The sequence below is a fragment of the Tamandua tetradactyla genome, chromosome 13 (assembly GCF_023851605.1).
Source record: "Tamandua tetradactyla isolate mTamTet1 chromosome 13, mTamTet1.pri, whole genome shotgun sequence".
NCBI lineage: Eukaryota > Metazoa > Chordata > Mammalia > Pilosa > Myrmecophagidae > Tamandua > Tamandua tetradactyla.
Window position 1 is genome coordinate 50,480,693 of NC_135339.1, and position 17,848 is coordinate 50,498,540.

Sequence of the window (17,848 nt, forward strand, 5' to 3'; positions counted from 1 at the left end):
AACAAATGGATATACATGTACTAAAGAATTAATTCTTACTTACATACAAAAAATTAAATTCACCTTAGATCATAGGTCTGAGTTTTACCGGTAAAACAATGAAGTTTCTAGAATAAAATATAAGAGGATAGATATATATATACCTCATGATTTTGAGGTAGGCAACGATTTCTTATATACGACATAAAAAGAAATAATCATATCTTTTAAAAATGATAAATTAGATCTTATTAAAAAAAGGACTTCTGTTATCAACAACATTCATTCTTTAAGAGAATGAATAGGTAAGCTAAAGACTACGTGAAAATATTTTGTAACACATATCTCTGATAGAGGTCTCATATCCAGAATGTATAAAGAATATCTACAGATCAGTAAAAATAAATGAAACAGTCCAATAAAAACATGCGCAAAAGAACTGAATAGGTATTTCACAACAGAGAAGGAAGAAGAGGAAAATAGATGATGATGTGGTACTTTTTCCCACACCATGACTTTATCAAGTTTAAACAGTGTAGTTTCTAATAGATCCTGGATTACCACATCTACTAAGGCAAAAGTTTCTTTACCCCACTAGCAGCTAATATTTAAGGGAGAGTGTTGTGGAGCTTCTTGGAGGGCTTCATAAGACATGAGTTGACTCAACTTAAAAAAGCCCTTTTGTTCTCCCAGCCTTCCTTCAACTGCAAGCACAAGGTTATCATGATAAACTACTTACTGGAGATGGTGGAACAGAAAGATATTGTGCTGGTATGTACCCTAGAAAAGCCAAGTTTTAATCCTAATCCCATTTTCTAGAGGTAACCATTTCTTCTAATCACTACTCAGTACTGTATCTTTGAAGGTGTAATTAGATCATCTCCCTGGAGATGTGACTCAATCAAGAGTGGGTGTTACACTGGACTAGGTGGAGATGTGTTGGATGGGTCTTGATTAGTTTACTGGAATCCTGTAAAAGAGGAAATGTTTTGGAGAAAGGAGGAGAATCTGAGAGAGCAGGGAATGCCACAACACCACAAAGCAGAGAGTCTACCAGCCAGCAACTTTTGGAGATGACAAAGGAAAATGCTCGGGGAGCTGGAGAGGAAACTAGCAGACGACGCCATGTTTGCCATGTGCCCTTCCAGCCAAGAGAGAAACCCTGACAGTCTTTGCCATGTGCCTTTCCACTTGAGAGAGAAACCCTGAACTTCATTGACCTTCTTGAACCAAGGTATCCTTCCCTGGATGTCTTAGATTGGACATTTCTATAGACCTGTTTTAACTGGGACATTTTCTCAGCCTAAGAACTTAAACTAGCAATTTATTAAATTCCCCTTTTTAAAAGCCATTCCATTTCTGGTATACTGCATTCTGGCAGCTAGCAAACTAGAACAAATTTTGGTACCAGAGAGTGGGGTGCTGCTGTGGTTTGCAAATACCAAACATGTTGGAATGGCTTTTTAAATGGATAAGGGGAAGATTTTCGAGGAGCTGTGAGGAGTTTGATAGAGAAAGCCTAGAATGCTTTGAAGAGACTGATGGTAGAAATGTGGACTCTAAAGACATTTCTGATTAGTCCTTAGAAAGAAATGAGGCACATGTTATTGCAAACTGGAAGGAAAGAGATCCTTGTTTAAAATAGCAGATAATCTGACAAAATTGACTAGTGGCTTTGGCTGGAAGGCAGATATTAAAAGCCAAGAACTTGCACATTTGGCAGAAGAGATTTCCAAATTAAATGTGGAAAGTGCAGCCTGGTTTCTCCTTGCAGTTTATAGCAAAATATGACAGAAAAGAGATAAGCTGTGAACTGAACTCTTGGGTACAAAGAAACCAGAAACTGAAGTTCTAGAAAATTCTGGGCTTCCAGAAAGGGAGACCTGAGAGAGTGGTGCCCCATGTGAGGATTTGGCCAAATGTGGAACCAGTCAGCCATTTGAGAGAAAGCCAGGATTGGTCATGGAGTTATCCAGGAAAGATTTCTGGAAACTCCTTATGCCTAGTGGGCACAATCTGAGGCTACTGCATAGAAAGCCAACGAGAGTGCTCTGGGACCTATATAAACAGAGCTGCTGCCAGTCTGGACTAGGGAGGCTCAGAGAAGGGACACATTGGAGGAAAAATAACTTCAGAGGCAATGCCATGGAGGCTGAGTCTGAAGTCAAGAAACCTCAGGCCAGGAGAGCAGACCCACCCAAGCACATGGAAAGGGTGAGATTGCCCCAAAGGCAGAGGATGGGCCTCCCACCTCATTGCAGTGGAGGAGTCGGCCTGCCTCAGGCCTTGGAGAGGGTGCAGCATAATCTTAGGGGTTTGGGGAGAGCCTGGCTGCCACCACATGGAGGGGTGGAGTGTGTGCCCCAGAGATGGCAGAGAGCCCAGGTGCAGCCCCAATGCTTGGAGAGGGTAGGGCCAAGAAAAAGGTAGTCTCCCCAATGTCCCACAAGGTTGCATTCATAGAGAGGCAGGCCACCACGTAAGCCCTTGAAAAGAGTGGGACTGCGGCTTTCTAAAGCCCCGAAGATAAATGACTTTCAGACCTTGAAATCTAATAGACTTTGCCCTGTGGAATTTGAAACTGTATGGGTCCAGTGACCCCTGTGTTCCTTCCTCCTTATGGAAATGGTTATATGTACCTATGACTGTTCCTCCTTTTTATGTTGGCAGTAAATAACTTGTTTGAGTTTTACAGGTCCAGAGCCTGAGGATAATTTTGCCTTAGAACAGACCATGCCTGTAACTAATTTTGATAGGAGTTTGTACTGTTTCTAACTTTGTATTTCATTTGTATTGCTACTGAAATGGTTTAAGGATTTCTGATATTTTGATGGAATTAATGTATTTTGTAGCTGGGAAAAACATGTCTTTTTTAGGATCCAGGGAGTGGAAAGTGCCAGTTTGAATGGATGTGTGTACCCTAGAAAAACCATGTTTTAATCCTAATCCCATTTTGTAAAGGCAACCGTTTCTTCTAATTCCTAATCAGTACTGCATGTTTGAAAATGTAATTAGGTCATCTCTCTGGAGATGTGACTCAATCAAGATGGTTGTTAGGTGGACTAGGTGGAAACATATCTCCACCCATTCGGGTAGGTATTGATTAGTTTATTGGAATCCTATAACAGAGGAAACATTTTGGAGAAAGGAGGAGAATCTGAGAGAGCAGGGAACACCACAACACAAAGCAGAGAGTCCACCAGCCAGCAACTTTTGGAGATGACGAAGGAAAATGCCTCTCAGGGAGCTGGAGAGGAAGCTAGCAGATGATGCCATGTTCATGATGTGCCCTCCCAGCTGAGAGAGAAACCCTGACAGTGTCTGCCATGTGCCTTTCCACTTGAGAGAGAAACCCTGAACTTCATCGGCCTTCCTGAACCAAGGTGTCTTTTCCTGGATGTCTTAGATTGGATATTTCTATAGACCTATATATTTAAAAAATTTTTAAAACATAACAACATACAAAAACAAACATTCTCACCATATATGACCATTCCATTCTTGGAATATAATTAATAACTCACAATATCATCGCATAGTTGTATATTCATTACCATGATCATTTCTTAGAACATTTGCATCAATTCAGAAAAAGAAATAAAAAGAAGAAAAAAACGCATACATACCATACCCCTTATCCCTCCCTCTCACTGACTGCTAGTATTTTCATCTACCCAATATATTTTAGCCTTTGTTTCCCCTATTTTTTTCTACACCCTATAACACTCCCTTTCATTGATCAGTAGCATTTCAATCTACTAAATTTATTTTAACATTTGTTCCCACTATTATTTTTTTTAATCCATATGCTTTACTCATCTGTCCATACCATAGATAAAAGGAGCATCAGACACAAGGTTTTCACAATCACCAAGTCACACAGCAAAAGGTATATCATTATATGATCATCTTCAAGAAACATGGCTACTGGAACACAGCTCTACATTTTCAGGCACTTCCCTTCAGCCTCTCCAATATACCATAACTAAAAAGGTGATAAGAATAACCTCCAGGATAACCTCTTGACTCTGTTTGAAATCTCTCAGCCACTGACACTTTATTTTGTCTCATTTCTTTCTTCCCCGTTTTGGTCTAGAAGGCTTTCTCAATCCCTTGATGCTGAGTCCCAGCTCATTCTAGGATTTCTGTCCCATGCTGCCAGGAAAGTTTTCACTCTGGGAGTCATGTCCCACATAGAGAGGGGGAGGGCAGTGAGTTTGCTTGTCGTGTTGTCTGCGAGAGAGAGGCCACACGTAAGCAACAAAAGAGGTTCTCTGGGGGTGATACTTAGGCCTAATTTTAAATAGGCTTAGCCTAACCTTTGCAGGGACAAGTTTCATATGAACAAACTCCAAGATTGAGGGCTCAGCCTACCGCATTGGTTGTTCCCACTGCTTGTGAGAATATTAGGAATTCTCCACATGGGGAAGTTGAATTTTCCCCCTTTCTCACCATTCCCCCAAGGGACTTTGCAAATACTTTTTAAATTCACTGTTCAAATCACTCTGGGATTTATCAGGGAATCACTCTGGAAAAACATACAAACTCTGATGCCCTATTCAATGTTCCATGTACTTATGTTGTTCAATTAAACTGTCCACATAAGTTATATAGAAAATGCACTAGTCAAATTATAAATTTTTTTACCAAATAAACATTTTTTGCTTTAGTCTTACCCATAAGTTTTAAAATATGAATTACCATCTGTTTTCAATACCCTGCAATACTGACATTACTTTGCCCCTCCTCATGCAAAAACATTTTTTAATTTGTACATTTATTCACTATCATTGTACACTCTAGGCATCCCTAGATTATACCATCTCAGTCTTTATCGTCTATCTTTCCTTCTGATTTCATTTGTGCCCCAGCCGTCCTCCCTCTATCATTCTCACGTTCAGCTTCATTCAGTGTACTAACATGTACTAACAGGTAGTATTGTGTTATCCATTTCTTAATTTTTACAATCGGTCCTGTTGCACAATCTATATCCCTTCAGCTTCAATTACCCAATATCTATCTTATTTGTATCTCCTGATGTCTATAAACCTATTTTAATTGGGACATTTTCTTGTCTTTAGAACTGTAAACTAGCAACTTATTAAATTCCCCTTTTATAAAACCATTCCATTTCTATTGCATTCCGGCAGCTAGCAAACTAGAAGAGATATGAACTTCAGTCTTCAATGCATGGAGCAATGACAGCAATGAACTGCCTTTGTTTAACTGGCCTACTCATATATGATGGAATAAATCCTTACATGTTTAAGCCACTACTTTGGGAGTCTCTTACGTGTAGTTAAATATAATTCTCAGCGATAAAGTAATCAGGAATGTTAATAAAGGACTATGACAGGCCTTTATCTATCTGACTCCAACCACTCTCAAAGCCCATTGAGTTTAGTCCTTACACCTAGATCAAACTAATCATTGACTGCTCGTATTGCCTATACATACTAATTCCTTAACTCTTACAGATCGACCCTGTATAAACTTGTTTCCTATTTGCTTTTAAGAGCAACTTTTTTTTTGAAAGATCAACTTTTAACCTTTAAGATGTTCTCATTTCCTGAAAAAATTTCCTTGCCTGCCTGTGGATAGAAACAGTAATTGCCTAGTCTGGATCAAAAAAAGAGAGTAAAGAATTTAACTGTTCCTAAATTTCAGATAAAGTGCTTCCTAGAGCAGAAGAGAATTGTGAAAATAAAAGTAATAATGGATTCCATATAGTCTCATGAGAAATAATTATGATATTCCCTTCCATTTTAAGTTATGTTATTATTCTATAAAGAAAGAAAAACTGTATTTACTGCAAAGAAAATAAGACCACAGGAAAGAATAGAAAGAAGTTGAATATAAATCTAGTTTTCAAGTAAATAGTGATCTTGAGTTCTGGGTAATTGTTTTTACCCTTTTGCTCTTTCAGTTGAGAGGAGGGCCTTTTGAATTTATATTTCTTCTTTTATTTTTCTAGCCCTTCTACTGAATTCTTCTATTAATAGAATTCCTTCTGTTTGAAATAAGTAGAGTTTCCATTTTCCTGAAAACTGGCTGAACAATAGCTTTACTTTATCTTTAGAAATTATTTTACTACCAGGTAAACAGCTTAATTGAAATTTTATTTCTAGTTTTTTTTTTAACAACAAAACAAACCCTATTCTTATGATTTCTAACCACATAGTACCTTCCCTCAAATGGGCCTGATCATTCTCTTCACTTAGAATACTGCTTCTCATGATGTAAATCTTAATGCCTTTGCACTTTAATTTCTGATGTCTTTTTTCCACTAGTCCCAGCAAAAGACTTAACTAGGTTAAATGACACAGTTTGGCAGATCATAGAACTTATAGCTATAAATAGGTCTTTTCTCTGTACAATCTCACAGTCCCTTCCACATGGGTTAGATCAGTGCTTTCAAGCACATTCTGTGGTGATGAACATGTTCTTCAGTACTGTCCAATATAGTAGCCACTAGCCACACTGGCTACTGAGCATCTGAAATATGGCTAATGTGCCTGAGGGAATGAATTTTTTATTTTATTTTATTTTAATTAATTACATTTAAATTTAGATAGCCAGATGTGGACAGGAGATACCATAATAGACAGTGCAGGTCTAGACAGAAAAAGAGAGAACTGTAACTACCATTCAGGTCATTTATGTAAGGAAATGGAAATAAATTATGTGTGAGGACAAAAGTCACAGATTTTAAGTAAACATAAAAGTGTATCTCAAAATCATGGTTCAAAAATCCTGGTTAGTAAGAGATTACAGTTCCTTCATATGCATTGACTGTTTCACTGACAATTTGTTCCTCTATTTTTCAAGAGACAATTCCACAAACTAATCTGACCTAGTCCTGAGAAAAGATTTCAAGAAGAGATAGGCTAGCCTATACCTTTATGCCAGTCTTCAGCACCCTGGTCTTAGCATGAAATGATTTGCCAGAAGGAGTTAAACATTGTTCAGGAAAGAGCTTTTTAGGAATTCCTACATAAGGTTTTTTTCAATGTGATTTGACTTTATTGAAAATGAATCTTCAAAATAAACACACATATAAAATAATATATAAATTACATATAAATACATAAATAATATATAAGTAATAATTGGCTTATCAACTATTCTAAGTTCTGGTGTCCCCTTTGTCAAACTACCATACATGCAAAACCCTTGGTATATAGTAGGTGTTCAATACTTACAGTCCAAAGATGAATGGACCACATGCTAAATATCTTACCAATATTTGACAGTTTGAGGAAGAGCAGAGCTTTGGTACTATAATTGCAAAGTATCTGTATGCTGTACAGTACAGTGAACACAGAATAAAAATAAACACACATATATAACTTTTTTAATCACTACTTTCACAGTCATCTGGAGAAGTAAATAAAAAAATAAAATTCTTTAAGCTTGAAAATCAAAGGCTAAGTGAATATAATTGAGCAAGAAATACTAAGCACTGCACTCAGAACTCTTAGGTACTATGGGAAAACAATATGGAAGAGACAACTTCTTATGGAGTCAAGATAAGACAGTGACAACTTGTTATGGAGTCAAGACAAAACACTATTAATGAATATGTAACACAGCTTATCATGTTAAAATACATGGTATGCAGAGTTATCGCCTGCCATGCTGGAGACCTGGGTTCAACTTCCAGTGCCTGCTCATGCCAAAAAAAAAACATGGCATGAACATTTGCTGCTTTTCAAAGGTATAGCATAAAAACCTATACTTTCTGTCACCTTTCTCCTCTTTCTTTAAGGACTTTTATTATAATATTTGGCACTATTATGTATAATAATTAAGGAAAGGCGACAGAAGAGAGAAGGAGATAGTTCTCTACTGATGGTTTTTTTAAAAAAATAGCTCTTTAAGCATCAGTGATTTAAATAAATAGAAAAGGCTCATATCAACACAATCAGCATGTACTGATATTCTTATCTACCTCTTCAAGGCTGTCTTTATTGTGAAGTGAATCCAGATAATAGGAGAAAGAAAACAAAAATAACAAGAGGATGAAATTATAGAAATTTTTATTTTTGAAATCCTCTTAAATGAAACTTCAAATGATTAAATGCTATAATTGCCCCCTCTGTAAAGAAACGTTTAAACTACAAGAATCTATGAAGAAAGGGAAAAAAAAGCAAAAATAAATAAAGATCTATGAAGTCAATGATTCTGGGTGTTTCTGCAAATTACAGAGGATAAGGAAGGAAAAAGTAACCCCAATTCATAAACTCCTTCTAGAGGGGGGAAACCCTCTCCTCATATTTTCAATTTGACCTACAGAAGAGGAAATTTCTACCACTAATTTCATACTGAGGAATTCTGCCTCTTTCTCCATCACCTCACAGATGCCACGTCACAGGTGAAGTAGTGATATTAACAGTAGGAGAGACTCAAAAACAGTATAGGTGATCTTGAACCTGTGCATCCAGACACAGAAGAGGCCTACAGATTACTAGTCTCTGCTCTAGTTTCTCAGCCTGTGACTGGTCAGATGTTAATTGGTCCTAATCTGCTAGGAGAGCATTCTAGGGAAGATAAAGTAGGTAGTATCTTTTAGGACTTAAGTCACAACAGTGTACCCCCATTTTGTTTTATCTTCAATAACACTTAAGTCTTCATTCTCATTTATTCCCAGTATCTTTTTTTTTTTCTTTTTTTCCTTTTTTTTGGCATAGGCAGGCTCCAGAACCAGAGAATCAAACCCGGTTCTCTGGCATGACAGCAAGAATTCTGCCACTGAATCACTGTTGAACTGCTCCCAGTATCTATTTTTAATTAGTTGAAATAGAAAAAGAAGGGATAAGTGATTAGGCACCCCCATATTTAAGCACCATGGAAGTCTTTGTTTTTGTTTTAGTTACAAAAATATAAGCCACATAAAGCACTTCTCAAAAAAAGACCCCTCAAAATTCTAAAAAGGTGAACAAAACTGTTAAGTCACAGCATCTCAAAGTTGAGTGGAACAAGACTAGTTCAATGTCTATATCACAGATGAGCAAACTCACCCAGAAACAAGGAAAGCTACAATATTCATTATAATTAATATATTAATTTCAATAGACAGATCAATAGAAGAGTTGCACTTTTTTCAACTGTCTATACTTTTTTGGTACACTGTTATTGTGCCTCACATATTATTTAAAGCAAATTTTACAAAACGCTATTTCAAGGAACTGCTTGTACTAGTTATAAGAAAAGGAGTTTAGAGAAGTAGATATGGTTGAAGACAGAAGTCAACACACACTTGATAGAAAAGATAAAGCGTAATCCTTAAAAGATTGAATTGAGTGAAATGGCAGTAAGAGAACTGCTTTTCAAATGAGGGTAATAACATGAGCAAAAGCATGAATACTGGACTTTAAAAGACAAGTTTAATTATAAAATATTGTAAAGAAAAATTTGTCCCAAACATTATTTACAACAGAACTTTTTATATGCTATTTTTATAAACTTCTTCTGGGAAGAAATTAACATTCCTGGTAAAAAGCCTTTTAAGATGAATGTTAATAAGCTTAACAGAGTTTTTCTAGAACTTAATTATCTACCTACTAAGCTCACTGTCAGTCAAGAGTCTAAAGTTCTTTAACCAGATAGTCTTTATCTAACCACTCGAAATGTGTCTACCAAAAAAAGGAATCTTTGAGCTGAACTGGTTTAGCTCTTCTTCCTGGCAGCAAGTTTGAAATAAAACTTTGACATATTCTCATAACTAAATTTCTTAAAAGGTTTTTTCTTCATATGATTATATATTTTTATTTAAAATACAGCATTAATACCATGAGAATAAACAGTCACAAATTTGTATCAAGAAGTACATAATCTTTCAAATGTGCTGTTTTCACAAGTAATTCGAGTATAGCATTATTAATATATGGTACTACAGTCAAAGACGACAGATTCTTCAGCTTCTGGGCATTTAGTAACATCAAAATTATTTTCTCGCCAGGTAGAGCAAAGAAATTCAAAAGCAATTTCTTTTTCCTTCTATCATTTCCTATATGGTAAAATCCACTTTCTTATGTGAGAAGTTAATAGGGAGAATCTCAACAAACTTATTCTTGATTACAACAGGGAACGAGTAGAGCTGATAACTGGTAACTATAGGAATTGCCATCAGAGATATCATCAATGGACACAAACATCCCCTTTAGGGATCCAAACCAGATGTCTCTGGCATGGTCAAAGATGGCTTTTATAGTAAACAGTGCAGCGGACAATGTCCAAGCCTTGAAGCTGCATGATGTCACACAATCGTGATTATCTTTCCCAGGTGTCATCCTTCAGAGTTCCATTAACACTAATTTCCTTTCCTTACAATTTCATTGTGACATGGTTGATATCTAGATGCTGAATTAAGGACTAGTTTCCCCAGATGGTGGCATTCTTTACATCATCAATAGTCACACCAAGTTTAAGAGCAACTTGAGATTCAGCTCAGTTTTGATCTAAACAAGTCAAGTAACTGAAGTTCTCCTTCAGGATGGCTAGAGCTGACTTTGAGGCAGTCAGGCAACCAGTACTGGTTGGGTTTCCCATGATAACAACCTTAACTGACTTCTTGGCATATTTTCCAAGGCTGCAACCCTAGATTTTGAAGATTTTCACGTTTGGTAAGTCTTTTCTCCCCATCCCATCCCTTTTTCACATGGGACACCACCTTAACAGGATGACATCAAACAACACGAGAATCAGTGGCTGGTCTTTACCAAAGACAAAGCTATTTCCTACTGTACAGTAGTTAAAATGTAATTTGATCAGATACTCAAATCACAAGGACTCTGATTGGTTCAGACTTGGTTGGAATCTGTGTGGGTATTTCAGTTTGCTACAGCGGCTGTGATGCAATATACCAGAAATGGATTGACTTTTATATAGGGAATTTATTACGTTACAAGTTACAATTGCGAGGCTGCGAAAACATCTAAATTAAGGCATTAACAAGAGGATACTGCCACTCAAGAAAGGCTGATAGTGTCTGGGGTCTGTCTGTCACATGGGGACATGGTAATGTTCTTTTCCTCCAGCTTCTGGTTTCAAATGGCTCTCTCAGCTTCTGGCATCTCCTGGTTTCAAACGGTTTTCTCAGCTTCCATCATTTATGGGGGCATTCTCTTCTGCATCTCCAAATGTCAGTGTCTCTTGTCTTCATCTTTCTGGCCTCTGTGTCAGCTCTGAGCTCCCTCTGTTTTCTGCCTTCTAGTCTCTTCATACAGGGTTCCAGTAAAAGGAATAAGACTGTCTTGAATGGGCAGGGTCACATCTCCATCTAATCAAAAGGTGTCACTCACAATTGGGTGGGTTGCATTTCTATGGAAACAACCTAATCAAAAGGTCCCACTCAGCAATAGGTTTGCCCCCACAAGACTGGATTAGAAGAAATGGCTTTTCTGGGGTATCAACAGTTTCGAACCAGCACAGTGGGCAGTATCAGCACCTGCAGAATCAGCCTTAGGGAGACAGGTCACCTCTACTGTAGAGCTGACTACTGAAAAGATTTTTTTTTTAACAGTGGAAAATACATGTTTATCAAATCCTAAAAGAGGAATGTCAGGATCAGTATTACACTTCATTAGTATGAAGAAATGTAACAAGAAAAAATAATATAATGAACTTATATATCCAGCCTTTCTTCCCTCACACTGTCTAAAAGATATTCTACTTCTGTTTGATTCCAGATTCTCTTATTATGTTCATTAGGATAATGGATGAAAAAAGCTGCAGACTAATAAACCAACAAGAAAGCCTAGGAACTTTTATATGGGAAGGAACGAGAATGCCAGCAGGAATAAAAGATTAGATCCAAACAACCCAGGAAGGGGGGGGGGAGGAGTTAAGAACCACGTGGTCTTATCTTAGGGAAGATTGTGTTTTATTTGATAAATCAGAGACAATACTTTGAAGAATGGCAGCTCTGTAGAAGCAAAGAAAGGCAGAACAGGGAAGAGAAGAATTTTAAAATGCTTTTCTAGGTATTAAAAATGTATTCTTAATAGTAATAGTATAGCAACTGATTGACAAACAGTAGTTAGAAGGCATAAAAGGCAGGGATGAGTACATCTCAAGGCTAGAGAAGAATAAATTAATTTACATAACAAGAGAGAAAGACTAACTGACTGTCAGCAGAGTTGGGTTGAAATAGGAACCAAAATAGAGAACCAAGATTTTATGTTTCAGATATTGGCTCATAGAGACAGCTAAGAAAATCTCATAAGGCTTTTGGACATCAACAATATAATCTCCCTAATTAATTTTCAGCATACATGACCAGAATTTTGTTTTTTAAAAAATAAATCCTTTACTATGTCTAATTTCTCAATAGTTTTTAAATGAAATAGTAAACAAAATAAAATGTAAGTTTAAAATACAAACAGTAAATTCCTGGAAACACACAAACAAGCTACACTGACTCAGGAAGAATGAGAAGATCTCAACAAACCAATCACAAGTAAAGATTCAATCAGTCACAAAAATCTTCTTACCAAGAAAAACCCAGGGCCAGATGGCTTGACAGGGGAATTTTATCAAACATTCTAAAAAGAACTAACACCAATCGTGCTCAAAATTTTCAAAAAAATTGAAGAAAAAGGAACTCTACCTAACTCATTTTTGGGAGCTAATATTTTCATATCCAACTGGATAAAGATGCTATAAGAAAGGAAAGCTACAGGCCAATCTCCCTGATGAACATAGATGCAAAAATTCTCAACAAAATATTAGCAAATCGAATCCAAAAACACATTAAAAGAATTATACACCATGACCAAATGGGGTTTATACCAGGAATGCAAGGATGGTTCAGCACAAGTAAATCAATTAATGTAATACAGCACATTAACAAATCAAAAGGGAAAAATTACATGATCATTTCGATTGATGCTGAAAAAGCATTCAACAAAATCCAACATCCTTTGTTGATAAAAACATTCCAAAAGACAGGAATCGAAGGTAACTACCTCAATATGATAAAGGGAATATATGAAAAACCAATAGCTAGAATGAAGAGTGACTGAAAGCTTCCCCTAGAATGAAGAGTGACTGAAAGCTTCCCCCCTAATATCAGGAACAAGACAAAGATGCCCACTGTCACCACCATTTTCAACATTGTGCTAGAAGTTCTAGCTGGAGCAATCATGCAGGACCAAGAAATAAAAGGCATTCAAATTGGAAAGGAAGAAGTAAAACTTCCATTATTTGCAGATGACAGGATACTATACTTGGAAAATCCTGACAAATCTACAGCAAAGTTACTTGAGCTACTAAATTCCACAAAGTGGTGGGCTATAACATTAATGTGAAAAAATCAATAATGTTTCTATACACAAGCAATGACCTAACTGAGGAGTCAATTAAGGAAAAAATTCCATTCAAAATACAACCAAAGGAATCAAATAGTTAGGAATGATCTTAACTAGGGATGTAAAGGACTTGTACACAGAAAACTACGCAACTGCTAAAAGAAGATCTAAATAGGTGGAAAGACACTTCCTGCTCATGGATAGGAAGGTTAAATGTGGTTCAGATGTTAATTCTACACAAATTGATCTACAGATTCAACACAGTACGAATCAAATTCCAACAACCAACCTTGAAGACTTGGAAAAGCTAGTTACGAAATTCATCTGGAAGGGAAAGAGACCCCGAATAGCTAAAAGCATCCTAAAAAAGAACAAAGTGGGAGGATTCACAGTCTCTGACTTTAAAACAAATTATAAAGCCACAGTGGTTAAAACAGTATGGTACTGGCACAAAGACAGAAGCATCGACCAATGAAATTGAATTGAGAGTACATAAATAGACCACCAAATCTATGGTCAACTGATATTTGACCAGGCCCCCAAATCCTCTGAACTGGGACAAAATAGTCTTTTCAAAAATGGGTATGGAAGAACAAGATGTCACACATACTCTGAGACCAAAGGAAGAAAGGCTTATTTGGTCTGGAACTGAAATTTTCTGTAGCACATAATCTAACTCAACCTATCTGTATAGCTCATTTGAACAACTGAAACACAGGGAGTCCAGAATAAGAAAGAGGTCCTTTAATCCTGTATAGCTTAATATAATGCCTGGATACATCCTAGAGTATATTAAGCAGATAATCAAAAAGTATTGGCAAGGGGGACTTCCGGAGAAGATGGCGGCTTAGTAAGACGCGCGGGTCTTAGTTCCTCCTCCAGAACAGCTACTAGGGAAGTAGAAACAGTACAGAACAGCTTCTGGAGCCATGACAGAGACCAAGAAGACAGCGTACCCCATTCTGGAATGGCTGACTGGCTGGGAGAAACCGCTGTGGTGAGATCACCGAGGGGCGCGTGCTTCCCCGGGCTGGGGCGGCAGGCGGCCAGAGTCCCTCCCTTCCTCCTTCCCGGGCCGGCTGGGAGAAATGGACAGGCGATCCTCTCAAGCCGTGGTGGCTGGTGCTCACCCACCACACGCGCGGCCCCCCGGACCAGCTGGGAGAATTGGATCGGAGATCCCCCAAGCCGCGGAGACCGGCGACCGGGGTCCTTTCCAAACACGTAGCTTCCCGGTCCGGCTGGGAACAGTGGATAGGCACCTCCCCAAGCCGCGGCGGCCAGCGCCCCCCCCGCCACGCTTGGCGCCCCGTGCCAGTTGGGAAATTTAGAGAGGCGCTCCCCCAAGCCGCGGAGGCCGGTGCCCCCCCATCACGCTTGGCACCCTGGGCTGGCTGGGAAATTTGGACAGGTGCTCCTCCAAGCCGTGGAGGCCGGCGACCCTCCCCACGCGCGAATCCCCGGGCCGGCTGGGCGATTCGATTGGCACTCCCCCAAGCCGCTTCGACTGGCAACCCTTCCCTACAGCGAGAGTTTTCCAAAGTTAAAGGAGACACAGCATCTTTTACTGGTGGGACCCACAGACAGACGAGCGCCACGAGCGCCACCTACTGGGCAGGATAAGAAAAACAGAGCCCAGAGATTTCACAGAAAAATCTTTCAACCTGCTGGGTCCCACACCCAGGGAAATCTGATTAAATGCCCAGATGCCAGCAGAAGATAACGGATCACGCTCGGAAAATTGAAGATATGGCCCAGTCAAAGGAACAAACCAATAGTTCAAATGAGATACAGGAGCTGAGACAACTAATGCTGAATATACGAACAGAAATGGAAAACCTCTTCAAAAACTAAATCAATAAATTGAGGGAGGACATGAAGAAGACATGGGCTGAACAAAAAGAAGAAACAGAAAAACTGAAAAAACAAATCACAGAACTTATGGGAGTGAAGGACAAAGTAGAAAAGATGGAAAAAACAATGGATACCTAAAATGGTAGATTTAAAGAGACAGAAGTTAGAATTAGTGAATTGGAGGATGGAACACCTGAATTCCAAAAAGAAACAGAAACTATAGGGAAAGAATGGAAAAATTTGAACAGGGGATCAGGGAACTGAATGAAAATATGAAGCACACAAATATACATGTTGTGGGTGTCCCAGAAGGAGAAGAGCAGGGAAAAGGAGGAGAAAAACTAATGGAAGAAATTATCGCTGAAAATTTCCCAACTCTTATGAAAGACCTAAAATTACAGATCCAAGAAGTGCAGCGTACCCCAAAGAAATTAGACCCAAATAGACGTTCTCCAAGACACTTACTAGTTAGAATGTCAGAGGTCAAAGAGAAAGAGAGGATTCTTGAAAGCAGCAAGAGAAAAACAATCCATCACATACAAGGGAAACCCAATAAGACTATGTGTAGATTTCTCAGCAGAAACCATGGAAGCTAGAAGACAGTGGGATGATATATTTAAATTACTAAAAGAGAAAAACTGCCAACCAAGACTTCTATATCCAGAAAAATTGTCCTTCAAAAATGAGGGAGAAATTAAAACATTTTCAGACAAAAAGTCACTGAGAAAATTTGTGACCAAGAGACCAGCTCTGCAAGAAATACTAAAGGGAGCACTAGAGTCAGAAATGAAAAGACAGAAGAGAGAGGTATGGAGAAGAGTGTAGAAAGAAGGAAAGTCAGATATGATATATATATAATACAAAAGGTAAAATGTTAGAGGAAAATATTATCCAAACAGTAATAACACTAAATGTTAATGGACTGAATTCCCCAATCAAAAGACATAGACTGGCAGAATGGATTAAAAAACAGGATCCTTCTATATGCTGTCTACAGGAAACAGATCTGAGACCCAAAGATAAACATAGGTTGAAAGTGAAAGGTTGGGAAAAGATATTTCATGCAAATAACAATCAGAAAAGAGCAGGAGTAGCTATACTAATACCCAACAAATTAGACTTCAAATGTAAAACAGTTAAAAGAGACAAAGAAGGACACTATAAAACTAATAAAAGGAACAATTAAACAAGAAGACATAACAATCATAAATATTTACGCACCGAACCAGAATGCCCCAAAATACGTGAGGAATACACTGCAAACACTGAAAAGGGAAATAGACACATCTACCATAATAGTTGGAGACTTCAATTCACCACTCTCATCAATGGACAGAACATCTAGACAGAGGATCAATAAAGAAATAGAGAATCTGAATATTACTATAAATGAGCTAGACTTAACAGACATTTATAGGACATTACATCCCACAACAGCAGGATACACCTTTCTCTCAAGTGCTCATGGATCATTCACAAAGACAGACCATATGCTGGGTCACAAAGCAAGTCTTAACAAATTTAAAAAGATTGAAATCATACACAACACTTTCTCAGATCATAAAGGAATGAAGTTGGAAATCAATAATAGGTGGAGTGCCAGAAAATTCACAAATACGTGGAGGCTCAACAACACACTCTTAAACAACAAGTGGGTCAAAGAAGAAATTGCAAGAGAAATTAGTAAATACCTTGAGGCGAATGAAAATGAAAACACAACATATCAAACCTATGGGACGCAGCAAAGGCAGTGCTAAGAGGGAAATTTATTGCCCTAAATGTCTATATCAGAAAAGAAGAAAAGGCAAAAATGCAGGAATTAACTGTCCACTTGGAAGAACTGGAGAAAGAACAGCAAACTAATCCCAAAGCAAGCAAAAGGAAAGAAATAACAAAGATCAGAGCAGAAATAAATGAAATTGAAAACATGAAAACAATAGAGAAAATCAATAAGACCAGAAGTTGGTTCTATGAGAAAATCAATAAGATTGATGGGCCCTTAGCAAGATTGACAAAAAGAAGAAGAGAGAGGATGCAAATAAATACGATCAGAAATGGAAGAGGAGACATAACTACTGACCTCAAAGAAATAAAGGAGGTAATAACAGGATACTATGAACAACTTTATGCTAATAAATACAACAATTTAGATGAAATGGACGGGTTCCTGGAAAGACATGAACAACCAACTTTGACTCAAGAAGAAATAGATGACCTCAACAAACCAATCACAAGTAAAGAAATTGAATCAGTCATTCAAAAGCTTTCTAAAAAGAAAAGTCCAGGACCAGACGGCTTCACATGTGAATTCTACTAAACATTCCAGAAAGAATTAGTACCAACTCTCCTCAAACTCTTCAAAATACTTGAAGTGGAGGGAAAGCTACCTAATTCATTCTACGAAGCCAACATCACCCTCATACCAAAACCAGGCAAAGATATTACAAAACAAGAAAACTACAGACCAGTCTCTCTAATGAATACAGATGCAAAAATCCTCAATAAAATTCTGGCAAATCGAATCCAGCAACACATTAAAAGAATTATACAGCATGACCAAGTAGGATTCAACCCTGGTATGCAAGGATGGTTCAACATAAGAAAATCAATTAATGTAATACACCATATCAACAAATCAAAGCAGAAAAATCATATGATCATCTCAATTGACGCAGAGAAGGCATTTGACAAGATTCAACATCCTT

At 37.8% G+C, this 17,848-nt stretch overlaps 1 protein-coding gene and 1 pseudogene across 13 annotated transcripts in view; both read right to left on the bottom strand.

Moving 5' to 3' along the window:
* TBC1D12 (TBC1 domain family member 12) overlaps nt 1–17,848 on the bottom strand; it is a 213,578-nt gene that overhangs the window by 53,084 nt on the left and 142,646 nt on the right. The window lies entirely within an intron of this gene.
* Nucleotides 246–10,641, bottom strand: LOC143653969 (malate dehydrogenase, cytoplasmic pseudogene; annotated as a pseudogene).